This window comes from Capra hircus, chromosome 1 (assembly GCF_001704415.2).
Source record: "Capra hircus breed San Clemente chromosome 1, ASM170441v1, whole genome shotgun sequence".
Taxonomy (NCBI): domain Eukaryota; kingdom Metazoa; phylum Chordata; class Mammalia; order Artiodactyla; family Bovidae; genus Capra; species Capra hircus.
The window spans coordinates 78,253,894-78,271,077 of record NC_030808.1 but is presented as its reverse complement, the minus strand read 5'-3'; the positions used below and the strand labels follow the sequence as shown (position 1 = coordinate 78,271,077).

General features: G+C 41.6%; 1 protein-coding gene across 7 annotated transcripts in view; it reads left to right on the top strand.

Annotated features, from left to right (window-relative positions):
• The window catches only part of LPP (LIM domain containing preferred translocation partner in lipoma), a 739,124-nt gene that overhangs the window by 630,625 nt on the left and 91,315 nt on the right, over window positions 1-17,184 (top strand). The window lies entirely within an intron of this gene.

The following is a 17,184-nucleotide window of genomic DNA, read 5'->3' as shown; positions in this document are numbered from 1 at the left end:
GCTTTCAAACTGGTCTTAAAAATAAGCCTGAAAATAAGTTCAAGAGCCCTAAATAAGATATCTAGTCTTTCATTTAAGGGACCTGATATGTGGCAGCAAATAATGTTAGAGAAAGAATATGGAATTTAAAGTCAGACCTCATTCACACCCAGCTAGGCCAGCTACCATGCCGTATCCACCTCATTTCATTTGGCTTAAATTTCATCCCAAGTAGAATGCAAGTGGTATTTCTTACCTCTAAACCCCTACGTGAGGGTTCAGAGAAGTTGACAGGGCTTAGTAGAAATGTGTGCAGGCTTTGAGCGGTAAATAAATTCACAGACCAAGCTTCAGGGACATACCTACCAAACCTGCAAAGGAGAAGTTTGCCTAACTTGAATCACTAAAGGTCAGTTATTCACCAGCATTTCCATTTCTGGAATGTTACCAGCCGATTGTTGGTTTGAGAATTCTGAGTCTGAGGGGCAGTGGCCAGCCATGAAATTCTGGAAACTTGGTTTCCCCAAAAGGTGTCAGAGATCACTGCTTTGATGTCACCATGTAGCTGCTGTTTAGTGGCACGGTTATGTCCAGCTCTGTTGCAATCCCATGGTTTGTAGCCTACCCGGCTCTTCTGTCCATAGGATTCTCCAGGCAAGAATACTGTAGTGGGTTGCCATTTCCTCCTCCAGGGGATCACCCTGAAGTCCTAATTCAAAGTAAAATTCTGGACCACTCCCCAGAATTCCTGCACAAACAGCCAGGAAATTAACATATTTTTCAAGGCTCTTGGGGCAGATTCTTAGGTATGCTCAGATTTGAGATCCATGTACCTGTACCACCAGCCCCTTCTCTGTAAGAAGTAGTCCCCCAATACTTCACTTTTACCCCCATCTCTCTCTGACACATTCCCTTACAGCACATGACCAAACTGGACACTTCCCCTAGCCACTGCTATCTTAGCCTTCTCTCTCTGTGCCCAGACTGGATTGCTGTCTTGTACCTTTCCCCATCTCCATCACTTGAAAATCTGTGTCATCCAGCCTTAAAAAGCTTTTTTGGAACTTCCCCAAATTGATGTGGCTTTTCCTGAATATGCACGTCTTTTGTTTCTCCTTCTCTTATAGGATTTGGTGGTTTAGTCGCTCAGTCATGTCCAACTCTTTGTGACCCCATGGACTGTAGCCCACCAGGCTCCTCTGTCCATGGAATTCTGCAGGCAGGAATACTGGAGTGGATAGCCATTCCCTTCTCCAGGGTATCTTCCCGACCCAGGGATCGAACCCAGGTCTCCCACATTGCCAGCAGGTTCTTAACCATCTGAGCCACCAGGCAGCCCCTTGTAGGATTTAACCCTCTCTATTGGGCTTCCCTGGTGGCTCAGAGGTTAAAGCGTCTGCCTGGAATGCAGGAGACCCAGGTTCGACCCCTGAGTTGGGAAGATTCCCTGGAGAAGGAAATGGCAGCCCACTCCAGTACTCTTGCTTGGAGAATCCCATGGGGGAGGAGCCTGGTGGGCTACAGTCCATGGGCTTGCAAAGAGTCGGACACAACTGAGCAACTTCACTCACTCACTCACTCACTCATAGTCATTTGAGACTCAGGCACATTTCCTTACTGATTTGAAACCCTTAGAGAGTGTATGTGTGCTGGGGTTGGAGGTTATCACATTTTATTCATTTTTTTTTCTTTTTCTTAATTCTTATCCCAACATGTGAGTCTATGGCTGCTTTGATATTTATGTGGGGTAAGGAGCTGGAAAGGGACTGGGTTTCCCCTCTAGATGCCAATGTCTCCTAAGACTCTGACTCCTTGCTCTTTGCTGTACCTTGGAATGGGGAGTCTGTGTATAAGAAGCAAAGAAGAGAACTTGGCTCTGGAAGCCTGTGAGCAGTCATTGCTGAAATGTAAATGCAAAAGATTGAAAGGAAGGATGTGAGAGCGAAGCCAGCTGTCTCGCTTCCAGCTGTAGAATCATCAGAAGAGCTGCCGCGCTCAAGGTCAAATACACAAGCCCGACTTGCGGATAAAAATTGCCAGGGAGTTAGAGTGGACGCTCTCTGATGTTCTGATGACTTTGAATGGGGCACTGTAATTCCCTCCCACAGCAAGGCTTACTTTAAAGAAAAACCCTGCTTTGGGGATCTCCCTTTTTGCTCACCTCCCTGCAGCGTCAGGGGATGCCAGGTGAGGCTGGCGTCCCTCCTTATAGCAAGGCAAATACTCTTTCTGAGGGCTTCACAGTGGCAAGGGCCTGGCACACCTGCTAGGTCTTCAAAAGTATTTTTTTTAACTTGAAGATTATTTAACAATTCAGTCTCCTACACTTACAATATGGTAAAATCAGATGCCAGGAGAGGGGGAAAGAGTTGCTCAGGATGTCAGGAATGCATAGATCCACTGAGAACACTAAAAAATCTGAAAATCGCAAACAAACATAAACAATGAGTTTTTAAATTACAGAAACTATTTTGGATGATATACATGTTCCACAAAAGTTATTTTTACTTTATGGGCTCTTTAATAATGCTAAAAGATATTTGAAGCAATTAACATCAATAAAGGGCTTCCGCGGTGGCTCAGTGGTGAACAATCTGCCTGCCCGCGCAGGAGACACAGGAGATGTGGGTTCGATCCTTGAATCAAGAAGATGCCCTGGAGGAGGAAATGGCAACCCACTCCAGTATTTCCCATGCCTGGGAAATCTCTTGGACAGAGGAGCCTGATGGACTACAGTCCATGAGGTTGCTAAAGAGTTGGACAGGACTTAGCAACTAAACAGCAAAAAAGTGAACGTTTATATTTTTACTCTAGTTTAGGAAAAACTCCAGAGTAAATTCTATTATAATCCCATAACAAGTAGACAAATAGTTTCTCCACACAATAGATCTTACTGAATGTGCCAGGGTGTCAGAAGAAAGAACTCAGGAGAGAGAACAGAGACATTTGAAGGAAAAGGAGAAATTTAAAAAGAACATCTTCATGGAGGAAAAGGCCAGTACACATGAGTCATATTGTGCATTTTAGTTTCTCCTATTATCATATAGTCATTCTTTTTCTACTCTGACAGGTGAGTGAGAAGTGTTGCTATTCCTTTCTACAAATTAAGAAAATCAAGGCTTAAAAAACCAGGGCTTTGGAAAAGAAGGAATTATCATAGGATTAGAGCAGAACTCTGAGCTTCTGCACCCTAAATCTTAGCCTCTACCTGTCTCTTAAATAAATTCAAGCTAACAAATGGCCTGTCATCAAATAGGTCTTTTTTTTTTTTTTTTTTTTTTTACAGCCCTCTGGTCCCAGTTTGGTTCACTCTTGCGAATCCTCCCCTATGTCCTTCCAGCTAAAGATAGGCACTTCCTCCTGTCTTCCCAGAGTTTTTATCTGTACTTTTGTTTTAATCATTCACCTTTGTCTTAACCTTATATTGGCAAACCATCTCACCCACATGTATAGCGAATGTGAGATTCATATAAGGAGAGCTCATTTTTTCTGTTCTTTGTGTCTCTTTTCCCTGTTCATGCTCAAACCTTACTCCATATTCCAAAATAATGCTCAAAGCAATACCACTCACCCTGGGGGTATCTAGTTTTGTTTTTATTCAAATGTCTTAGTCTGCTCAGATCATAACAAAATACCATAGACTGTGTGGCTTAAAGCGGCAGAAATTTCTCACAGTGCTAGAGGCTGGAAATCAAAGATCAAGGTACCAGCATGGTGGGTTTCTGGTACGAGCTCTTTTCCTGGCTTGCAGAGGATCACCTTTTTTATTGTGCCCTCACATGGCAGGGAGAGAGAGTATGTGTGTTTACAAGCTCTGTGGTGTCTGCTTTTATAAAGCTACTAATTTCACAGCGAGGACCCCAGCCTCTTAAGTCATCTAAAACCAATTGTCTCTCAAGGGCCCCATCTGCAGATACCGTTACATTGTGAGTTTGGGCTTCAACATGAATTTTGGGAGGATGCAGTTCATGGTGGCTTAGTGGTAAAGAATCTGTCTGCCAATGCAGGAGATGAGGGTTTAATCCCTGGGTTGGAAAGAACCCCAGGAGAAGGGGACGGCTACCCACTCCAATATTCTTGCGTGGAAAATCCCACGGACAGAGGAGCCTGGAAGGTGACACTCCATGGGGTCGCAAAAGAGTCAGACACAACTTAGCAACTAAACAACAATAGTTCTGTCCATAACAATGAGTTGCACCTTTTGGCTATAGGTCTAAATGCATTATTGGTACTGGTTGATGGAGTGATGATTAGAATATCCTGTGTTTCTAGATATGGAAGCTACATACTGAGATATTTAACAGGTATTTGAGTATCCTCTTGCCTTTAAAGAATTCTGATGGACTTTCAGTAGGGTCATATTGATAAAGCATTATATAGCCCCACTGAATTTTCCTCTTAGGTTGCACTTTCACCCTCTAGATTTTACCTCATTTTTTAGGCCAGAGAAAAGAGAAAGACTTGGTTCTTTGGAAATTTATTGTGCATTCTTATTAGATCATTTGGAAATTGGCACAAATGGCAGGAAGCCAAACTGGCCTATGTCTGGCCAGGCAGTGTCTTCAGGTCATTCCAGAAAAGTTGCCGGAATAACGATGTGTTCTCCAATAAAGTGCTTTATGTAAAAGTCTCTTTTGGAATTAACTCATCATGCACAGATCAATAAGCCCTACCAGCTTGCCAATGTAATTAAGAGGTGGCAGGTTAAGCATTCCTATTAATTAAGTTCAAAGTAAAATAAAATGAAGAAGGTTGCTTTTGTGAAATTGTGCTGTCAGACTTTGCTCAAGAGTGTTTCTGAGTTTTTATAGAATAGAATCCAGGAGATGGAGGTGATTACTGTCTCCAAGTCTTGGGAAAAGTAAGCATTTAAATATATGTATCTTGAATACTTTTAATTGAAGAATAAACTATTTGCTGATTGCGAGAGCCATTGAATGAACACTTCCTGTATACAGAGGGCCGAGTTCGGTGCTCTGGGGGATATGAGCGCCTTGAAACTCAATTCCTGCTCTGTTGGAGCCTATAGATAAAGGAGAAGCACCAGACACATACCCAGGTGTAATATAAGGCAGAATCTGTCTGTGAGGGAGACTCAGGCAGTGATGAGAGCTCTGAAAAGGGTGGATGTGGAGGGGGTCAACACCAAGAAAGACCTCCCAGACGATGCAGCACTTGAGCTAGACCTTGAAAATAGAGTCACAGATGATGGGGGAAAGAATGCAAAAAAACAATTCCAGTTTCTAAACATTTGTTTTCCACGGTGAAAACCTCTGGGATAAAAAGAAAAGAAACCAGCCTGCTGATATATAAGAATCTGTTGGGCATTCATTTAATGTGTTATTCTGCAGAAAAAGTGGGAGCAGAGGAAGTAAAGAATATCTTCTGGTTCGTGGATTTTCCTGCATATACAGTAATATAGTCTTGGACTCATTACCTTCCCTGAAGGATCTTAATCAGATTTATTACAGAGGCCAAATTCCTTTGTCCTGAGACCACCTGAAACAGCGGCCAATGGAAAAGCCATGTTGGTACTGTTCTTTCTTTTCTGAAAAAGTGGACGCTTAAAAGTTATGAATCCTCCTGCCAATGCAGGAGATGCTTGAGGCATGGACTCAATCCCTGGGTCAAGAAGCTCCTCTAGGTTAGAAAATAGCCCACTCCAGTATTCTTGCGTGGAAAATCCCATGGACAGAGGAGCCAAGCGGGCTACATACAGTTCATGGGGTCACAGAGTTGGACACAACTAAGTGATTGAGAACATAAAAGCTATGAAAAATGCTAATATGCCTTTAGATGGTTTAAGTCCATTTTGCTCATTGAATTGAGTGGAAGTCAATATTGATGCCATTGAAACCTGAAAGGATCTTGAAGACTCTAACACAAGCCCCATATTTTGCACATTAATAAACTGAAGACAAATTAGAATGCCATTTTTCCAGGGAAAACAGAGCCAAGTAACTTCCTCAATCCTATAACAGTGGTCTGTTATTGGATATTTATGTTACCTTCACATGGAAGAGAATGATTAGGCTTTTAGGAAAGAATAACTTGACTCCCAATTCCCTGAGTTACTACTGGATGGTATTAGGCAACTTCCCTTAATAATCTGTTTTCCAGCTATGATAATTATATATCTTTTAGCATTTACCACCTGTACCAATTGCTTAGCCTAATAAGACCTTACACTTAAATGCATGTGCCCAAAGTACTTTTATCATTGTTTTTCATTTGATGCTCACAATTCCAGAAGGCAGGTGTTATTCCTAGATTAAACATGAGAAAACTGAGGCTCAGATAAGGTAGCCCCAACACCTAAAAAACTGAAAAATGTTATGACTTCCATCGTCTGGCTAAGTGTCTGGTTTTCTTACCTCAGCATCTCAGTTGCCTGACTAAATGGTCTTCAGTCATTTATTCATCCACTGAGTATTTATAAGCACCTTCTATATTTCAAATATTGTAGTAGGCATTAGGGTTACAGAGTTTAAGAAGACACAACGCTGAGTCCTTGGGGAACTCCCCATTTGAAGGAGATAGCCATCCAGACAGACAAATCTGTAGCATGTTAAATGCATGCTGGGTGTTTGAGGGAAGAGGGGACACATAAGATTGGGGGAATAATTTTGTAGCTGTTTATCTAAGCATGGCACAGTCCTATCTCTCCAGCTAGACTGTGAGTGTCTTACCATGTCATGTGCCTGCCTCCCCTGAGACTCCATGAACAGGCCTCATACTCTGCTGATATTGAGTCAATATCTGTTGATGATGATGATGATTTTTCCCTCTGATTTTTACAACCCTGGAGAGCTTTCCTGCTGACTCTTGGGTATAACAGAGTTTAATTTACAATTTTGAGTTAGCCTTTTGAAAATCACTTTTAAGAAAAATAAACAACTTTATGAGATAGGTTCTAAATATTAATATAGTACTAACATGCTCAATATAGTAATGATCCTGTTTTAACCAGCCTTTGCACAACATTTGCAATTTAGAGTGTTGTACTTATATGACTGTTCTTTTCTTCTGTCAGTGAATTGTAAGTTTCATTAGGCTTTCAAAAAAGCCTTTAATCAGTCTTTAAAATTCTAATTATTCCCGAGTATCTAATCATTACTGCTTCATTGATATTTTCAGTAGTATCAAACATTGCAACTGTTTTGCACAGGAAGGGGATGGATTGCAGTGCTATTCAGTTCCAAAGAACACCCATATTTTCAAAATTATGGGGAAGTTTTTTCCTCAAAGCCAAGTTGTGATTAAATGTGTCAATTGCACAAGCTTGGAATTCTGCTGCACAATGCCAACATTTTGTATTGCTTTATTTTAACCATATATTGCAAACAGAATTGTTTCCCGGCTCATTTATACATATTTCCTGGTTTCTGAAATCTTAACTGGCAAGTTTTGTGAACAAATATTAATTTCAAAGATACTAGAAATAAAGCATAAATGAGGTTTCCCTCATATATCTAAGAATCACTTTTAATCATTTAATTCCCAAGATGTAATTTGTCCAATTCTACTATAGATAGGAGCTCATTATAAAGATTCTAGGTTGGGTAGCCTGTCTGGCAGAAGTGACCTTTTGATTGTTTCCCAGCATTTCCTCAAAATGATAGTGTACAGAATGAATTGCAAGGTAAATGAGTAAACTGGACTTGATTTACCAAACACAGAGTAGCCTTTCCCTTCTGCAGGGGATCTTCCCAACCCAGGGATCAAACCCAGCTCTCTCCGGCATTGCAGGCAGATTCTTTATCAGCTAAGCCACAAGGGAAGCCCAGGAACCCTGCCATAAAACAAAGCTCCATTTACCCTGGGGGGGAATAAAAATTTATGCCTCCCACAAATTTATTTTCTTGAAAAATAATTGGGAAATTTATAAGCAGATACTACAGCACTAGTTTATCAACCAAATATTTTTTTTCCAAATAACAATTTAAATGGGACTAAAAAAGAGAAAGTGTAATTTAAATATTTTTGAGTGCGGTACTGGATAAATGTGTGTGTGCGTGTGTGTGTGTGTGTGTGTGTGTGTGTATTGAATTTGAAAGTAATTTATGGAAAGTGCTGCCAGCATGGTATTTCAAATGCTCCACAATTTGAATTTAAACTGCTCAATGGGATCATTAAGATTATTATGCATGTTTTCCAAAGAGTTTGAATTCAAATGACAACTTTAAAAGAAAAAAAAAGAAGATGCCCTTTAAAAACTGAGGAATGTTATTGCACTTATAGAAATTCATGCAGTTTGAAGTAATTTGCCACCTCCCCTTCTGGAAAAGTACCTGATGATAATGTTGTCAAGAGATAGGGATGTTGGAGAAAGTACATATTGCAGGCAGATTCCCTTGGTGAGTAAAATCAGGTTGTAAAGCACACTTCACAGACAGTGGATTATTTCATTTAGTCCAGTTGACAGCAGAAGATCAGAAAGGGTTGTGAATCAACGGAGGCTGGAGCACAGGGATCCCATGATGGCAGAGGCTCTGTTGAGTAGTGCTTAAAAGGCCCTTCACATTCATCAAGTGTGCCATTTGACTCTCTTTCTCTGGGTGGGTCTTGGCCTGTGGAGGTCTGCTTTCATTTTGTGCCAGTTAACAAAGTGAATAATTTATGAAAGAAACAAACAGAGGCATGCTTACTCACTTTTCAAAAGAAGCCTTTCTGCCATAGATTTTTGGAAAGCTGTTTTGCAATGGATTTACCATTATATTCTTTTAAATAAGCGTAGTTCCAGTGATGGGAAATTCACTAGCTCTCAAGAAAGCTTTTTCATTTGTTGAACCTCTAAAGGTTATAAAGTTACTTCTTGTTTTGGATGGAAGTCTCTTTCCTTACAACATCTACTCATCTGTCCACAAAGAAGACAGATAATGCATCTTTCATTTGAAAGCCTTCTAGGTATTTGAAGAAAGTTCTCAAGTCCATCTGAATCTTCTCTTCTTCTGGCTAAATTCTCCATCCATGTGTTATCTGTACTGATATCAAGGCCTCTTACCGTGCTGACCACTGTCTTCTAGATTCATCCAGCATGTCAATATTATTATTCCAGTGCTGTACTTCAAACTTCCATTACTTTAAATAAACAAATTAATGTATTGGAATATGTAGAACTTTATTTCAGTGATAAATATAACAACAACAACAAAAACAGAAAGATTCTGAGTTATAACACTTTCTTAAAGTTGAAGGAAAATTTTATAATCCATTTCCCAACTCTAGTGAAATAAAGAAAGGTTACATATTAGATCTGGTTCCCTTCAACCTATTTTAAGCAGATATAAAATGAGATTTACAACACTTATCATTTTCTTACTTAGACTGAAGTATGTGTTTCATCTTCATCTAGGAGTTAACTTACTCATTTCTTCGCACCGTTAGCAGTCAGCACTGCCTTGGTATAGGTGATGTGCATTAAGTGTTTAGAATTAAGGAGCATTAGTAATAATTCCAAGTGCTTTCCAGTTTATAAAACATTTCCAATCTAAATTTGGGTTTGACATACAGGTTTTGGTTCTGGTGTGTACCTGTGTTGTTGCTGTTGTTGTTTTTATATGAGAAAATCAAGGCTCAGCAAGCTTAAGGGACTTAAGAACACAGAGCTGGTCGGAGGATTTGACTGGAAGACATCGTGGCTCTGAAACTTTGTCATTCAAACCAGAGAATCTGTTAGTACCATCCCTTGGTTTTTGCCTGGGTAGAATGTGTTTCTAAATGCATTGAGGAGAGAGAGCACTTTGATTTCTATGCCCTTATTAGAGGTGGTATTCAAATTCAAAAGCTTTCGGTGAATTTGAAAGCAATCTTTTGGATTTCTAGGAGCTGCAATAGATCAGCTTTTCTTTAGAGCATCCAAAATGAATCTGCAGTGTCTTGTGGGAATGGGTGATCTGTGAGGACTAGAACTGAAAGAGCAAATGGAACCTTTTCAAAGGTCCTCAGCAACTTTGGATACATTTTGTATCCAAATTCTGAAGCACAAGTGGGAGAAACGATGTTTCAGTGAAGAGAGTGATGATTTGAAATAAATCAGCTATGAGGTCAGGCTGAGTACTCAAACCTGGGCTCCTAGGCTCCGGCCAGTTTCTCCAGCCACTTGGACACAATCCTCCAGAAGCCCAGGCTGATGCTTCATCTGGACTGATGGTAAAAAAAATCCAGTGTTTCTACTTGTTTCTCCCATCCTCACTGCCTCCCTGACCTCACCACTATCAGTCCACATCCATCCCACCTCAGAATTGCCCAAGGAGCCTTCTCATCACACCATTCTGTGTCTGGATCTATCAAAAGGTGCCCACGGTTTCTTTCAGAATGCTCCTGAAAATTTCCATGTTTGATTAAGTGTCCCAGCCATAAAGCCCTTTCCAGTAATCCCAGTACTGGGCAGCCAATTCCAGTAATGGAGGAGACACTTCCAACTATTAAGCAATGGTCACCCTTTCAAAGGAGTTTGAGCAATCTCATTTTCAAGTTGTGTTTAAAGCGTGCTTCTGGATGCTGAAAGGCATCTGGGCCCTAACTCTGACAGCACTGGGGAGATTTGGGGTAAAAAGGTTATTGTACTGATCCTGACAGTTCATTGGGTAGAACTCACTGGAAGAGGTAAATGGGGTTTTCACATTCTTCTTCATGTAAAATCTGTACAACAATATTCATCAGGGTTTTGTGAATATCAAGTGGAACTTTTTGGCACAGTGGCTGCTGCCGTTTGTGGGTCATGTTCAACTGTCAGCAATGTGAACTGCCTTAAAAGAAAGGCAGGTAAATATTGTTTTGATACAGATGAACCTATATGCAGAGCAGGAGTAGAGAACAGAGGGGTGGACACAGGAGGAAAGGGGAGGGTGAGGCAAATTGGGTGACTGGGATTAATATATCCATACTACCATGTGTAAGACAGATAACTAGTGGGACCTAGAAGGTGAAAGGGAGGCTCAAGAGGGAAGGGATATAGGTATACTTATAGCTGATTCTGTGTTGTTGAAGAAGACTCTTGAAAATCCCTTGGACTGCAAAGAGATCCAGCCAGTCCATCCTAAAGGAGATCAGTCCTGGGTGTTCACTTGAGGGACTGATGTTGAAGTTGAACCTCCAATACTTTGCCACCTGATGCAGAGAGCTGACTCATTTGAAAAGATCCTGATGCTGGGAAAGATTGAGGGCATGAGAGGAGAAGGGGACAACAGAGGATGAGATGGTTGGATGGCATCACTGACTCAATGGACATGGGTTTGGGTAGACTCCAGGAGTTGGTGATGGACAGGGAGGCCTGGTGTGCTGCAGTTCATGGGGTCACAAAGAGCCGGACACAACTGAGCGACTCAACTGAACTGAATAGCTGATTCACTTTGTCATACAGAAAAAACTAACACAACATTGTAAGCAGCTATACCCCAATTAAAAAAAAAAAAAGAAAGAAAAGAATGCTAAAACAAAAAAAAAGGAAAGCAGACACTTGCAAGATCTCCAAAGAGACTGAATACACTATTAAACAGGAGCATCCTGCCACTGAAAGGAAAAGGTTAGTTTCCAGGTGACCACTCATCTGAGATGACTCTTTTCAAGGAAGGGGGAGTGGAGAAAATGACCTATACCAGTCTTTCTAACATGAAAGTAAACACAGGAAAAAGGATACTGTTTGTCCATAACCCACCTGCCATACCTGCCCCCAAAACCCACATGGCATACCTGTCTTCTTGAAAGAGAAGCGAGTGGAGTTATCCATGAGCCCTGGGTGGAAATAATACAGCAATACCAGTGAATGCCTTTTGCAGTTAAAGGGTACTTAGCTTCACCTGCAACCAAAGATTCACATCAGGAAATATCAAGATAAAACCTGCAGACTCAGTTTCTCATGACATTCAGGACCATTCTTGTCACTTGGTTCAGTTTCCATGTACCTGAACTGAAGGCTGCAAAGCAGGGCACAAAACTCAGACACTGAATCAAAGAGAAATCACTTTGAACCCATGCTGTATTACTCTGTACTTTGTGACAAGTCAAGGTTATTTGTTCTTTAAAGCCAGTTGGTAAAAAGAGGTTGATAGCATTTACTGTTTTGGGCTACTGGGAAGATTAAGTGATTTCATATAAGTGCCAAGCACAGTGCCTGCTTCCTAACAAGTGTTTAATAATACTAGCCGTTGTTGCTAAGATTCATCCTGAAGACATTTATCACTCCATTTTGTTGTTGTTCAGTCACTTAGTTGAGTCCAACTTTTGTGACCCCATGGACAACAGCATGCCAGCTTCCCTGTCCATACCATACCTTCACTGGAAAATAGATTATGCCATAGAAATTTACATTTCCTTCAATCCTTTGCTTTTCTCTATCACTCTTTTCTGGTAATACTGTAATCTGGATGAAAAGAACCACTTGTCTTTTGCTCACTGAAGCAGCTGAATGTTGCTGCAGAAAAGTACACATCCAGACCTGTTGATATCATGATAAACTGTGACCCACTTTTATCATCTGCTCGGATTTAGAAAAGGCAGAGGAACTAGAGATCAAATTGCCAACATCCATTGGATCATAGAAAAAAAAAGAGCGCTCCAGAAAAACATCTCCTTCTGCTTTATTGACTATGTCAAAGCCTTTGACTGTGTGGATCACAACTGGAATATTCTTAAAGAAATGGGAATACTAGACCACCTTACCTGCCTCCTGAGAAATCTGTATGCAGGTCAAGAAGCAACAGTTAGAACCAGACGTGGAACGACAGACTGTTTCCAAATTGGGAAAGGAGTACATCAAGGCTGTATATTATCACCCTGCTTATTTAGCTTCTATGAGGAGTACATCATGCAAAATGCCAGGCTGGATGAAGCACAAACTGGAATCAAGATTGCTGGGAGAAATATCAATAACCTCAGATATGCATGCAGATGACACCACCCTTATGGCAGAAAGTAAAGAAGAACCAAAGAGCCTCTTGATGAAAGTGAAAGAGGAGAGTGAAAAAGTTGGCTTAAAACTCAACATTCAAAAAACGAGATCATGGCATCTGGTCCCATTACTTCATGGCAAATAGGGAAACAATGGAAACAATGACAGAGTTTATCTTCTTGGGCTCCAAAATCACTGCAGATGGTGACTGCAGCCATGGAATTAAAAGACACTTGCTCCTTGGAAGAAAAGCTATGACCAACCTAGACAGCATATTGAAAAGCAGAGACATTACTTTTCCAACAAAGATCCATCTAGTCAAGGCTATGATTTCTCCAGTGGTCATGTATAGATGTTAGAGCTGAACTATAAAGAAAGCTGAGTGTGGAAGAATTGATGTTTTTGAACTGTGGTGTTGGAGAAGACTCTTGTGAGTCCCTTGGACTGCAAGGAGATCAAACCAGTCAATCCTAAAGGAAATCAGTCCTGAACATTCATTGGAAGGACTGATGCTGAAGCTGAAACTCCAGTACTTTGACCACCTGATGCGAGAACTGATTCACTGGAAAAGACCATGATGCTGGGAAAGATTGAAGGCAAGAGAAGAAGGGGATGACAGAGGATGAGATGGTTGGATGGCATCACCCACTCAATGGACATGAGTTTGAGTAAACTCTGGGAGTTGATGATGGATAGGGAGGCCTGGTGTGCTGCAGTCCACAGGGTCACAAAGAGTCAGACACGACTGTGAAACAGAACTAAACTGAACTGTGACCCACTTTGACCCCACTCACAGCTTGCTTTCTTACATGCTGCTCTCAGCTATTACATACATTCTCTACTAGAATTTCTGACTGCCCCGCCATCCGCACTCCCTCCTCCACATTCTCCAGAGTGACAATGAAAGCCACCAGACCAGCTGACCCTCCCTCATCTTCTTCTGTCAAATTTGTCCCTGTCCGCCCTGTTCCTTCTGTTACAGTATCAGAAGAGCCCATCAAATGATCCAAGGCCCATTAGTCTGAACTCATTTCCCCCATCCAGAGAGGATTTTCTCTCCCTAGGTCATCTCTTCTTCCTCCTGGATCCCCTGCCTGTCCTTGACTGGATTTTTCTCATCAGCATCCAGGTGTGTTCTTGCATGGCATAGATCCCCCCTTGACTACACAACTCTCCCTAGATATGGCATTGTTGTTGTTTAGTCCCTAAGTCATGTCCAACTCTTTGCAACCCCATGGACTGTAGCCCTCCAGGCTCCTCTGTCCATGGGATTTCCCAGGCAAGAATACTGGAGTAGGTTGCCATTTCTTTCTCCAGGGGATCTTCCTGACTCAGGGATTGAATCTGCATCTCCTGCAATGCAGGCAGATTCTTTACCACTGAGCCACCAGGTTGCATTATCAAAGCCAGACTAGAAAATTTTTCATTACACATGCTGCCTCCTTTTCCTTATCTCATATTCTGTCTTTCCTCCTGCCTGACTTTTCTCCCCAGCACTCCTACCTCCACTGCCTTGGCTGAGGACATCTGTGACTTGTTACTTCCATATTTCCAAAACCACAGGTCAGTGTCAGGGTTCATCTGACATGATATCTCAGCAGTGGGGAATGGAATTTCATCTTTTAAAAAAACTATCCTCCTAGCCTCCTTGGCATTTTGAGCTTGCTGATTTTCTATTTTTCTACTTCTCAGACTTTTTTTTTTTTTTTTTTTTTTTTTTTTGCTGTCTTACTCCTTCTTCCATGTCCCATAAATTGGCTGGCTTCTCTTGGCTACTTTTCTCCCCAGTTCTCACTGTAGTCACTCTCATTTTCTCCCAAGCATCTAAGTACTATCAATATGCTGTCATGTTTAAAACAGGTACCTTGATTGTGTTGTTATTATTTTTCATTTTAGCCATTCTGCTAAGCGGATAGTGATATTTCATTATAGCTTTAATTGGCATTTCCCCAATGGCCAACAATAACGGAATGCTGGAAAGAATGTGAATAAACTTGGATCACTCATACTTTGCTGGTGGGAATGTAAAATGGTATACTCATGCTGGAAAACAATTTGGGGGTTTCTTTAAAAATTAGAGAAACATGCAACCACTGATAAGCTAGCAGTTGACTAATGGACCTTTATTCCAATAAAAAAAAATAAAGACATGTTTGCTCAAAAATCTGTTCATAGCAGCTATATCTATGACAGCTCTAAACTGTAAATAATCCAGATGTCCTTCAACAGGTGGACATTCTTACCCAGGAATACTACTCAGCAATAAGAAAAGGAATGAATTACTGATACACACCGAAACCTCAAGAGAATTATGCTCAGTATAAAACCCTATTCACAGAAGGTTGCATATTGCATATTCCACTTATATAACATTCTTGAAAGAGTGAACAGATGAGCGGCTGTCAAGAGTTACAGTTAAGGGGAAGAGTCGAGGGTTAAGGATGGGTGGGAGTGGGTGTGGTTATAGAAGGACAACAGAGGGATCCTTGTGGTGAAGACGCTGTCCTGTATCTTGGCCATGGTGGTGCATGTATTTCATATATACATGTAATAAATTGCCTAGAAGTATGTGCAAACACACATAAACACATCTAAGCTTTGTTCTCTCTGCTCTCTCACTTCCTACTTACTACTCACCCCCTGCAATCCAGCTTCTGTCCTAGCCTCTCCACTTACACCTCATTCCTCAGCATCACCAGTGGCCTCTTTGATGCTAAATGTGCTGGGGACTGTTCTTTCCGTATCTCTCTTGAGCCCTATGCACCATTTAAAGGTGTTGACACTATCTCCTCAAAACATGTTCTTCATTTAGCTCCTGTGACACCAACCACTCTGGGTTTTTCTGTTACCTCTCTACTCACAACTCCCCACTCCTTTTTTTTTTTTTTAACCAGATTTCCTTTCTTCATTCCTCAATTCGATGTTTTTCTGAGTTCTGCCCTAATCCTCCTTCCGGTCTCACTCCACACTCCCCTAAATGACTTCATCTGCTCTCACAGATATCATCTGTGTGTTGAAAATTCTTTAGCCAAGATCTGCAGTTGAGGTTTCTCTCTGAGCTCCAGCCTAAATATCTGTCCCCTTACCAGTCTTCATCAATTGGCTCATAGGCCCACAAACCCAACACTTTCAAAATAGGACCCACAATTTTCCCCTTTAAACCCCCTCTTCCCTCTGTTCCTGTTTGGTGAATGGCACCGTTTGTTTGCTCTGATTGAAGGCACAGGCAGGAACTGCCCTAATTCCTGCCCCTTGTTTCACCTTCTCCTCTTATCCACTCACTCACCAAGTCCTGCTCTAACACTTGAGCTTCCTTTATGTTTACCTTTAAAATCCTTTAGTGCCTTTTCACGGCCTTCATGATAAAGTTCATGCTACTCAGACTGGCATATAAAAAGGCTGCACCCACATATGCACGCCCATGCATGTGCGTATACACACACACACACTTCCAAAACAGGGAGGTTTTCTCTTACCTCTGGGGCTAAGATAAAAGAAATACTTGCCCTTCTTGGAATGTGTGACTTTCCCATATTCATCTTCTTACCTAGCCGAGAATTATCTTCCATAAGGCCTCAATTTGGACTTCACTGAAAGTGTGGTCCTTGTTCCTGTCCTCCCCAGTGTGCTTGACAGCATCTTCTGCTTTCCCCCTACCATACCATGTATTTAAAGGACCCCAGGTATTTCTCATGTACCCCATTCACTATAAACTCTCCACAAGGGCAGGGATACCTTGTTCGTCATTGCATCCTATAGCGAGCCCTCAAATGTTTCTTGCCTGCTGGGTTGGGCTGAACTGAACAAAGATGAGATCACTAAATACGAATCCATACGCATGAGCACTATAGGGGCAGCTTAGGGGTCAATGAGCCCATGCTGGATGAATGATTCCCCACTGCACAGCCAGCCCCTGATTTCCAAAACTTTTAGTCATTTCCTGTGAATCTTGCCAGCTCTCTTTTCAATTGTTTTTGCAAGTTCTCGCCTACATTGTATAAGGCCAGAATGACTCAGGGTCTAACCAGTGCTGACTGTAAGTGTGACATCACGAGCCTCTGGCGCCCCTTCTCAGTTTCAGTGTCTGCTCCTCTGCTGACTGGCCCATCACAGTAGGCCATGGCTGATCCCCCCAGTATGTGGTCCCTCCAGCCTCCGTGGTATTCTTGCCTAATATGTTACCTCATCCATAGTGAGTTGTGGGGAGGGGAGGATTGTTGTTTTTAACAGTTATCATAACATGTCTGTCTTAGTGGAAAGTATATTAAACTGGAAATCAGGGAACCCGGATCCTCCAGGGGGCCGCCCTGGAG